The following is an 11,004-nucleotide window of genomic DNA, read 5'->3' as shown; positions in this document are numbered from 1 at the left end:
AAGTGGACCACTGGGTCCAATTTCCTACTTGATTTAGACTTGGTAAAGATAATAGGTTGTACAAAGTTTTTTTGAAATCGGATAGTCTGTTCGCATGATATTTCACCACACAGTGGTACAGGGTATTATGTCTTTGTGCATATGTTTGTAACAACCAAAAGGAAACGAGATAGACAAATTATTCCTTTTGCGAATATGCACAGAATCACTTTCTGAGTCGAGTTATACATGCCCGTCCGCCTGTTGATGTTAAATTGTAAACAAAGTACATGTCGTATTTATGATCCGAATGAGATGAAATTTTGCAGAGCTCATCTATATAACCCAAGGACGAACGAATACCTCATATTCGAACTACGTTTAGGAGAAATAATAAGATGTGCAAAGTTTGAATGAAATCGATTATTCCCTTCGAGAGTTATCGTGAGCACAAGCCGGTCGGACAGACGGACGGTCATTATACACTAGACAACTATGTTGTCAGGGTATTATAGCTTTGTGTAGTCCCACGAGTTTGTAACACCGCGAAATATTGGTCCTCAACCCACCTTTAAGTATACCGATCGTCATATCTCGACTAGCTGAGTCGATCTAGACATGTCTGTCCGTCCGTCTGTCCGTTATAATTTGTAAACACGATACAGGCCGCAGTGGATCCACGAGGATCCACGTATGGTTAAGGATAACGCCTATAATTTTCGGTGATGATAACCGATAACATAATTTTTTGTTGTTTTTTTTCGAGTCGATCTAAAGGCCACAATTGAAAGCCGCAAATCACAACACAACCACGGTGAAGGGACACTGGACAAGTAATTAGAAGGGCTGTACTGGATATTAGTAATATTAGCTGACTTCTAGAGGTTGCAAATATCGCTAAATATTGCCCAAGCTCAGACTAAAGAATCACACAAAGTTACATTTCCGTGGATGTTGTGTAGGGTATCACATGGTCGGACCCGTCCGACAATACTGCTCCGCTCACTGGTTTGTAATTCGACTCGATGTGGCCCATTTTCACCGTATCAAAGTGTATATACACTCATTAGCCATAAGGTTGAGGGTATAGTGATGTTGTCATTGCATAACTTGCAGATTAAATAAATGCTGAGTATGAAGTTTAAAACATCAAATATAATTTGGGTTCATATTCAAAAATATATATTAAATAGAATGGTGTGTGCGCAGTTGACATATAGCCTCCGTGGCGCAATTGGCTAGCGCGTTCGGCTGTTAACCGAAAGGTTGGTGGTTCGAGCCCACCCGGGGGCGATATGTTTTGTTAAATCAAAACAATGGTGAAAATCGGGTATATGCGGTCAAAACCCTTCTAGAAAGTCGGACTTGACTGATCGAACCGACTGTGGTCAAAGAAAGTCGATAAAAACATTGCAAAAATAATAGCTATTATTTCTTATTTTTCTTATTCTTCGCTTATTATACCCTTCACCACTCTGTGATACAGGGTATTATGTCTTTGTGCATATGTTTGTAACAGGCAAAAGGAAACGAGATAGACATATGGTTCCTTTTGAGAATATGCATAGAATCACATTCTGAGTCATTTATGCATGTCCGTCCGTCCGTCTGTCCGTCTGTAGATGTTAAATTGTAAACAAAGTACAGGTCGCATTTATGATCCAATTTGAATGAAATTTGGCAAAGGTCACTTATTTGGCCCAAGGACGAACCCTATTGAAATTGGGAAAAATCGGTTCAGATTTAGATATAGCTCCCATATATATATTTAACCGATTTAATGTAAACGGTCCCTATATATCTTTCGATTTGCACGAAATTTGGTACAGCCTAATCATTTAGGTCTAGAATGATGTGTGCCAAGTTTCGTGAAAATCGGTCCAGATTTAGATATAGCTCCCATATATAGTTTCGTCCGATTTCATGTAAATGGTGCACCAAAGTCGCTATATATCTTTCGATTGGAACGAAATTTGGCATAACGTACTGAATTGAGCCTAGAGAGATGTCTGCCAAGTTTCGAGAAAATCGGTCCAGATTTCTATATAGCTCCCATATATAGTTTCGTCCAATTTCATGTAAATGGTGCACCAACGTCGCTATATATCGTTCGATTTGCACGAAATTTGGCATAACGTACTGAATTGAGTCTAGAATGATGTCTGCCAAGTTTCGTGAAAATCGGTCAAGATTTAGATATAGCTCCCATATACAGTTTCGTCCGATTTCATGTAAATGGTGCACCAAAGTCCCTATTTATCCTTCGATTTGCACGAAATTTGGCATAAAGTACTGAATTGAGCCTAGAATGATGTCTGCTAAGTTTCGTGAAAATCAGACCCGATTTAGATATAGCTCCCATATATAGTTTCGTTCGATTTCATGTAAATATCTTTCGATTTGCACGAAATTTGGCATACTGTACTTAATTGAGTCTAGAGTGATATCTGCCAAGTTTCATGAAAATCGGTCCAGATTTAAATATAGCTCCCATATATAGTTTCGACCGATTTCATGTAAATGGTGCACCAAAGTACACATATATCATTCGATGTGCACGAAATTTGGCAGAGCGTACTGAATTTAGTCCAGAATGTTGTGTGCCAAGTTTCCTGAAAATAGTTTGAGATTTAGATATAGCCCCCTTTTATTATAGATTGATTTTAAGTAATTGACGCACCAAGGAACCAATAGGCTGATAGGAGCAAAACGTACTGATATTATTATAACCTAACCTGTGACAAGTTTCGTTGAAATCGCTTCATATTTGGATATAGCTTCCATATATATTTTCGCCCGACTTTAAGTAAATGGTGCATCAACCTCTCATGCTTGCCAGATTGACATGAAATTTTGCACAACGTACAAAATTGTGCATAGAATAACGTAGTTGCTTTTTCTAGAAGTACAGACATAGCCCAACGGACGACCTATTTATATTTATATAGTCCGCCCCGCCCGACTTTACTACTTTCCTTACTGGTTTTTTGAAGGCTTATTTCAGAAACATTTTATTGAGATCCGATTACCTACTAAACTCTATATCGATATGTTACGTATTATTTCTTGCACCCTAAAAATATGCAACATAATAAGTATGTAGCCGAATAAATACTGGTTTCCCAAAGTATACAACATTATCAGAGACACAAACCTTATCTACAGTTAAGACTGATTAAATGTATTTGTACCTTTGAATGTGGGGCACCCTTGAACAGCGCTTATAAAATATCGGTTTAAATTTTTTTTCCGATCCGCAACTAATATTTTGTAGAAATTCCGATTAGGTTTGAACTTTTAAATATCAAAGTGGTACTAGAGGAGAGGGGGCACCTTTGAACAGTGCTCATAAAATATCGGTTTAACATTTTTCCGAACCGCAACCAATTTTTTATGCCAATATAGTTCACTAGCAGCGTAAACAAATTTGTCTAGCTTTTTTCAGTTTTCGACAACCAGTAGATGGGTGAACATATTTTCGCAGTGCCATTGTAAATATATATATATATATATATATATTGTATTGTATTGTATTTTGTTGTAATCGTTAAACCCTTGTTTTGTATTTCAAACATAACCAGGTATCTTTAAACATGTCTGGTAAATTACAGTAAAACGGATTAGTAAATTTTTGGCTTCGATTTCTCTAAATTTCATGGGCGTGGATTTTATAAAGAATATTTTTTCATGGACCTATACAAGGTGTGGATTTTATAAAGAATATTTTTTCATGGACCTATACAAGGCGTGGATTTTATAAAGAATATTTTTTCATGGACCTATACAAGGCGTGGATTTTATAAAGAATATTTTTTCATGGACCTATACAAGGCGTGGATTTTATAAAGAATATTTTTTCATGGACCTATACAAGGCGTGGATTTTATAAAGAATATTTTTTCATGGACCTATACAAGGCGTGGATTTTATAAAGACTATTTTTTCATGGACCTATACAAGGCGTGGATTTTATAAAGAATATTTTTTCATGGACCTATACAAGGCGTGGATTTTATAAAGAATATTTTTTCATGGACCTATACAAGGCGTGGATTTTATAAAGAATATTTTTTCATGGACCTATACAAGGCGTGGATTTTATAAAGAATATTTTTTCATGGACCTATACAAGGCGTGGATTTTATAAAGAATATTTTTTCATGGACCTATACAAGGCCTGGATTTTATAAAGAATATTTTTTCATGGACCTATACAAGGCCTGGATTTTATAAAGAATATTTTTTCATGGACCTATACAAGGCCTGGATTTTATAAAGAATATTTTTTCATGGACCTATACAAGGCCTGGATTTTATCAAGAATATTTTTTCATGGACCTATACAAGGCCTGGATTTTATAAAGAATATTTTTTCATGGACCTATACAAGGCCTGGATTTTATAAAGAATATTTTTTCATGGACCTATACAAGGCGTGGATTTTATAAAGAATATTTTTTCATGGACCTATACAAGGCCTGGATTTTATAAAGAATATTTTTTCATGGACCTATACAAGACCTGGATTTTATAAAGAATATTTTTTCATGGACCTATACAAGGCCTGGATTTTATAAAGAATATTTTTTCATGGACCTATACAAGGCGTGGATTTTATAAAGAATATTTTTTCATGGACCTATACAAGGCCTGGATTTTATAAAGAATATTTTTTCATGGACCTATACAAGGCGTGGATTTTATAAAGAATATTTTTTCATGGACCTATACAAGGCCTGGATTTTATAAAGAATATTTTTTCATGGACCTATACAAGACCTGGATTTTATAAAGAATATTTTTTCATGGACCTATACAAGGCCTGGATTTTATAAAGAATATTTTTTCATGGACCTATACAAGGCCTGGATTTTATAAAGAATATTTTTTCATGGACCTATACAAGGCCTGGATTTTATAAAGAATATTTTTTCATGGACCTATACAAGGCCTGGATTTTATAAAGAATATTTTTTCATGGACCTATACAAGGCCTGGATTTTATAAAGAATATTTTTTCATGGACCTATACAAGGCCTGGATTTTATAAAGAATATTTTTTTTTTTTTTTTTTTTTTGATTTTGGATTTCTGAGAATATAATCACCAAACCAATATAACATCAAGTTAATTGTTGTGTTTTTTATGGATATGCTCATTTAAACAACTAGCTTTGATACCTATTGTGAATGAAAGTAACATCAACAATTTTATTTAATAAAATTACGTTTTATCACTGCTAACGTAGCATACTTTTAGGCAGACATGGAAAATTATGTGCTAAATTAATTCTACCAATACACCATAGCAAGCATTGCCGCTTGCAGGGTCAAACATCGCCTCCGTGGCGCAATTGGCTAGCGCGTTCGGCTGTTAACCGAAAGGTTGGTGGTTCGAGCCCACCCGGGGGCGAGTTAACTATTTTGTAGTTATTGTCAAATCAATTTAAATATAAAATTTAAACAAAATATGTATAGTTTAATAACCCTTTATTTATTATATTAATAATATATTATAATATATTATTAATATAATGTAATTAAATAATTTCTAGAGATGGTATTTACCGGTAATACAACATCTGAATCGGTAATACAACATCTTAAACCCTATTTCCGGGTTTCGTTATCAAATCGATTTAAAAGGGATAGTTTTACCATACTATAATTTCGTCTGTAAATAATTTCTTTTGTCTTCTGGTGTCGCAATATTTACGATAGAGTTTAGGCCTTTCCACATACTTTGTTACAAATTTTAGCCCTTGTTGGAAATGGGAAATATTGGTCCAAATAATGGTATCCACAATTTTCGCTATTTGGGAGATTTTAGAACCGGTCTCAAATGTATTGGAATATTTTGGGTTCTAATTGTGTGGTATATATACTTGTGAATTATTGACACTATGATATTATGAATTTATTTTTTAGCAAAATCTTGACAATTCTGTGTGGCGGTAGCATATTCTGATAACCGATATTCCCTATCTTCCAACTTGAATTAAATTTGGAAGAATTTTCGTTGAGCGTATGGCGATGGTATTCGGAAAGTAGGAATAAGGATTACTATTGGATTGTGGTAACTGTAAAAAATCGTACTTTGGGTACGAAAAGTACTAAATGGTACTAAAGTTAGTACAATTTGGAATTTGAGTGAACGGATAGAACTGAAAACCTGAAATTCGGAATTAAGATTACTATTGAGGATTGAGCTATAGAGACAGCATTGGAAATTCGTATTTATGTGGAACTGAACTTGGTACAATTAAGATTTGGTTGAACGGATAGAAAAATGAAACATGACATATTACGATGTTCAAAGTGTGAATAAAAACGATTACTTCCTTCGTGATTTATCGAGTGCACCCGGCAGCAAGGCAGACCTATGAACATTTGTAAAATGATTTTAAACTATTTGAACCAATTTCGTCCAGAGAAACATGGGGTCTGCAACCAATATTTCTATGAGGCACATATCCATCGTATCAAAGTCTGATTAGCCATATAAATGAGAGTAAAATAACATAACATTTTATTTGCAATTAACAGTTCCAACCATGATTATTGTCATGTCTGTTCGAGTGAAGTAAAAATAAACACACCACATACTCAGTTGCTATGTTTTGTATTTTACTATTACTTACTAATAAATCATAATTTATTGATTAAATAAATGCTGAGTGTATAGTTATCAATTATTGACATTATTAATATATTTTCTTATTTAGAATATGAAGTTATATTCAATACCCTTATCGCAAGGCTAAATATAGCCTCCGTGGCGCAATTGGCTAGCGCGTTCGGCTGTTAACCGAAAGGTTGGTGGTTCGAGCCCACCCGGGGGCGATTTATTTTGTAAAAGCCATGATCATTTCTGCCTTTAGAACTATAAATTTCAGGAGGGTTCCCCTGTGACCAGAGACAACTGTTGCGTGTGGAGAGGGGTTAGGTCTAGTCAAAATTTATACATTAATAATACGATGGAATCGACGCATGGATTGAAATATTCTCTTCTCTCCTCTGAACATATTTTATGATCCACATAATATTTTAGTTCAAAATAGGAATGTTTGGCTTTCCATTTGGTTCAATAAATCTGGCCTCTATCGGTACCCCCAATTATTCGATATTTTGCGGATTATGCACGCATTATTATAAGCAAATAACCCACCATTTTCTCTACACCTTATGGTGCAAGGCATAAAATGTTCGACCCGACCGAACTTAAAGACTTTTTACTTGTTTGAAATAACTATAGAGCTCGGAATCTTTTAGATATAACCTTACAAGATTGCACAATCTTTATTATCCCTGGGGATTTTGGTTTAATATTGCGATAAATGGTTCAATAATTTGTCTTAGTACTGATAATGGGCCATAGAGGGCACTAATATAAGGACAATAGCCACCAAATTTTTCAAAGGTTCAAAATTTGACTCTGCAAAAAGTTCAGATATAATTGTATTATGTATGTTATCCTGCGGTATGTCCCGAATGTCAATACTTCTTTAATTATATATATTTAATTTCGGGTGTGGCTATATAATTTTTCCGAAAAGCCCTGTCCAGTGGGTATATTGCCTCCGTGGCGCAATTGGCTAGCGCGTTCGGCTGTTAACCGAAAGGTTGGTGGTTCGAGCCCACCCGGGGGCGCAATATATTTTTGAAATATGCATATCGTAAAATGGGTGTCTATAATATCCTCATATGCAATCAATACCATAGCTTCATGAAGGGAAAACCTACTATCGAATATACAAAAATATGATATTTCCGATATCGTAAATATTAGTCACAACGTTTCAGATGTCAAACTGAACAGATTTTTTTTTTAATCGATGTGTAACATTAATTTGTTGTACTTAACTAAGGAAAATGTCATTCGATATAATAATATTTTCGATTTAATTAAGAGGACTGACAATATATAAATCGGTAGACATATTGACAATCTACTGCATTATTATTTGACATATTATACCCTGGCTGGCTAGAAACTTAACAAAGAGATTATGCTTTGATGTATTCAAATTGTAGGTTTTTCAGAAAATCTGACATGTTGCCTCCGTGGCGCAATTGGCTAGCGCGTTCGGCTGTTAACCGAAAGGTTGGTGGTTCGAGCCCACCCGGGGGCGCATTCCTGTTTTTAAAATAATTGTACCATGAATTAATGAGGGGGGTTCTCTCAATGAAATAGTGTGAATAAGGAAAATTAACCCGTTGAGATCCTCCTTACTTCAAGTGAAATCCTTCAATTGGAAAATATTCTATATAAGAAGGAAGAGGAGCATCTCAACAAACTATTGAGGGGCAGCAATGCATGCATCGTATATGACTCTGATATTAGCCAATTTAATATATCACTACGACATATTTCTGATCCATGGGTCCGATCTAGAATGTTGAGAAGCTATTATTACTATTTTAATGTAGTATTTATAAATAATATGGTTATAATTTATTTTATTCTAATTTGTCATGTGTTGCACAGTGGTTATATCGCCTCCGTGGCGCAATTGGCTAGCGCGTTCGGCTGTTAACCGAAAGGTTGGTGGTTCGAGCCCACCCGGGGGCGGCAGCAAATATTTTATGTGTTTGTATATTTCTTTGCTCTAATATATAATTGAATTTTTTACGAATTTTTGATACAGATTCTATGGAACTCATATAGCAAATTAAGTCAGATATGTAGCCTCCGTGGCGCAATTGGCTAGCGCGTTCGGCTGTTAACCGAAAGGTTGGTGGTTCGAGCCCACCCGGGGGCGCACTTATATTTTGAAAATATTATTATGATATCGAATGTTTTATAGGTGTTAAACTAGTGAGCGGAGCAGTATAGTCGGACGGGGCCGACCATATGATACCCTACACAACTTCCACGAAAATATAACATTCTGTGGTTCTATATTCTGAGCTTGGGCAATATTTCGCGATATTTGCACCCTCTTGATTATTACTAATATTCAGTACAGCCCTTCTAATTACTTGTGCAGATTCCCTTCACCGTGGGTTGTTTTGTGACGTTCAGCTTTCAATTGTGGCTATAGATCGATTCGAAAAAGCACGAAAAATTAAGTTTTCGGTCCACTTCATCCCAAAATTATTATCTGATTATTATCGAAAATTATAGGCGTTGTCCTTGACCATACCTGGATCCTCATGGAAAATTTCAAAGCGATCAGCGCTATATTTACGCTCTCTAGTGTGGTAATGGGTTACTAAATAATATCTGAATACGTAAGCAACTGTAAATATTTAAGTGCAACTCCTACATCTGAGTACATACAACAATATAATTGGTATCAATTTAACGGTCAACCACTCCTCTTGGATATACTATCAACTTCTCGGGTCTTTGTCCTTCAGAATTAAATATATACGCCATAGAATACAAATTGTACTTTTTCACACAAAAGTCAGGGTCCATTTGACCCGCTAAATATTGACCTATCTTTATCAAAACAGGCATGCTTATTTTTTAGCCCGATCCCTTTCTCCATGCTAAAATTCGGTGTTTGGACCATAATTGAGGCATCTGGAGCGACCAGAAAAACGGACTAAAAATTAAGTATTTGGTCCATTTCATCACCTAAATATAATCCGATCTTTACCAAAAACAATAGGGGTCTTCATTGGGCAGAACCCACCCTACATGCAAAATTTCGTGGATATTGGTCAATAACTATGGCATGTATCTTGTTTACAAATTACAATGGACAGATATGACGATCGGTATACTCAAAGGTGGGTCTAGGACCAATATTTCGCGGCGTTACAAACTTCTGGGGCTGCACAAAGCTATAATACCTTGACAACATAGTTGTGTAGGATATAATTATATTACATATGAGTTTTATAAAGCCCTAACCTTGAATAAATTTGATATCTTAGGCAGATTCACCCCTAGCAATCCATCCCAAATTTCTTAGTGCAATGTCTAACCGTTCGTAAAATGCCAATGTTTTACCAAGTCTAGATCAAGTCCAAATATAGGTCCACTTCTTCTGATACATCCCCCACATGCGGTAAAAAATTTCAATATTTATAAATCCAATATCAGGTGAATGAACTGCCCTATATGAACCAAACTGTACACAACCCAGTACCTTTACCAAGCCCAGATATAGTTCGAATATGGGACCCATTGCTTCACTCCTTTTGATACCTTTAATATCAGACGAATGTAATATCCGATTTGAATCAAACGTTGTACAACCTATTATGTTTACCAAGTCTAGATCACGGCCGAAGGTGAGACCCATTGGTCACCCCTTCCGGTAGCTCCCCCACAATATTTATAAATCCCATATCAGATGAATGGAATGTCCAATTGTAAACAAACTTTGCACAACCTATTATCTTTACCAAGCCTAAGGGTATACATGTTGGCAACACCGAATGACACTTTTTACTCTGACTCTTTGTGGAAGAGGCAGAGACTTCGGTTTACTGTTCATCACACAGGCTTTCGTTTACTGTGTGAGGAACTCAAGCTTACAAAGGTATAAATTCATGTTTGGACATAGCCGCAGCATACAGGTCAGGCTTAATTTTCAGCATGATCGACGTCATAGCTCATTTTTCCAACCTGAGTGGTATTTCGTGTTCTCATATTAGAAATGTACCATGAGGTTCATATGAAACCATGTAATTTACATCTCAATTTCCAATTAATTTTCCCATTCCCTTCAAAAATAGTTCACTGGGTTACTGGGACACTGATAGATCGGCTAAAAATTCTTGTCACTTGAACAAGCCAAGAACATCAGCAAATAACCACCCAAACTGTCCACGATACACCCATCTGAACATCCACCCAGCCGGCCGAGTGCAAAGTATATATTATCGTATGTATGGACGAATATTCATTGTGTCTGTCGCAAGTGTTCATCATTTTAATGAAAACGACTTCGTCACAGTTAATCGAAAAAGAATGAGCAGATCACAGGCGGACACTATTAAGAAGCAGATACAACAGCAAAAAACCAAATGTCTCCCACCATAAGCGACCCAAAATGTGAATTAAATCC

At 35.7% G+C, this 11,004-nt stretch overlaps 7 non-coding genes across 7 annotated transcripts; all 7 read left to right on the top strand.

Moving 5' to 3' along the window:
- Positions 1 to 1,198: 1,198 nt before the first annotated feature.
- Trnan-guu (transfer RNA asparagine (anticodon GUU)) lies at positions 1,199 to 1,272 on the top strand. Its single transcript has one exon. It is a non-coding gene; the product is annotated as a tRNA-Asn (tRNA).
- Positions 1,273 to 5,316: 4,044 nt separating this feature from the next.
- Trnan-guu (transfer RNA asparagine (anticodon GUU)) lies at positions 5,317 to 5,390 on the top strand. The gene has a single exon. It is a non-coding gene; the product is annotated as a tRNA-Asn (tRNA).
- Positions 5,391 to 6,746: 1,356 nt separating this feature from the next.
- On the top strand, positions 6,747 to 6,820 carry Trnan-guu (transfer RNA asparagine (anticodon GUU)). The gene has a single exon. It is a non-coding gene; the product is annotated as a tRNA-Asn (tRNA).
- A 733-nt stretch (positions 6,821 to 7,553) lies between these two features.
- Trnan-guu (transfer RNA asparagine (anticodon GUU)) lies at positions 7,554 to 7,627 on the top strand. Its single transcript has one exon. It is a non-coding gene; the product is annotated as a tRNA-Asn (tRNA).
- A 408-nt stretch (positions 7,628 to 8,035) lies between these two features.
- Positions 8,036 to 8,109, top strand: Trnan-guu (transfer RNA asparagine (anticodon GUU)). The gene has a single exon. It is a non-coding gene; the product is annotated as a tRNA-Asn (tRNA).
- A 366-nt stretch (positions 8,110 to 8,475) lies between these two features.
- On the top strand, positions 8,476 to 8,549 carry Trnan-guu (transfer RNA asparagine (anticodon GUU)). The gene has a single exon. It is a non-coding gene; the product is annotated as a tRNA-Asn (tRNA).
- A 116-nt stretch (positions 8,550 to 8,665) lies between these two features.
- Trnan-guu (transfer RNA asparagine (anticodon GUU)) lies at positions 8,666 to 8,739 on the top strand. Its single transcript has one exon. It is a non-coding gene; the product is annotated as a tRNA-Asn (tRNA).
- The last annotated feature ends 2,265 nt before the right edge of the window (positions 8,740 to 11,004 follow it).

Source organism: Musca vetustissima, unplaced genomic scaffold, assembly GCF_032173495.1.
Source record: "Musca vetustissima isolate MV318-11 ecotype Yass unplaced genomic scaffold, APGP_CSIRO_Mvet_v1 utg12705, whole genome shotgun sequence".
NCBI classification, from domain to species: domain Eukaryota; kingdom Metazoa; phylum Arthropoda; class Insecta; order Diptera; family Muscidae; genus Musca; species Musca vetustissima.
The sequence above is the reverse complement of the archived record's forward strand: the minus strand, read 5'-3'. Positions and strand labels throughout refer to the sequence as shown.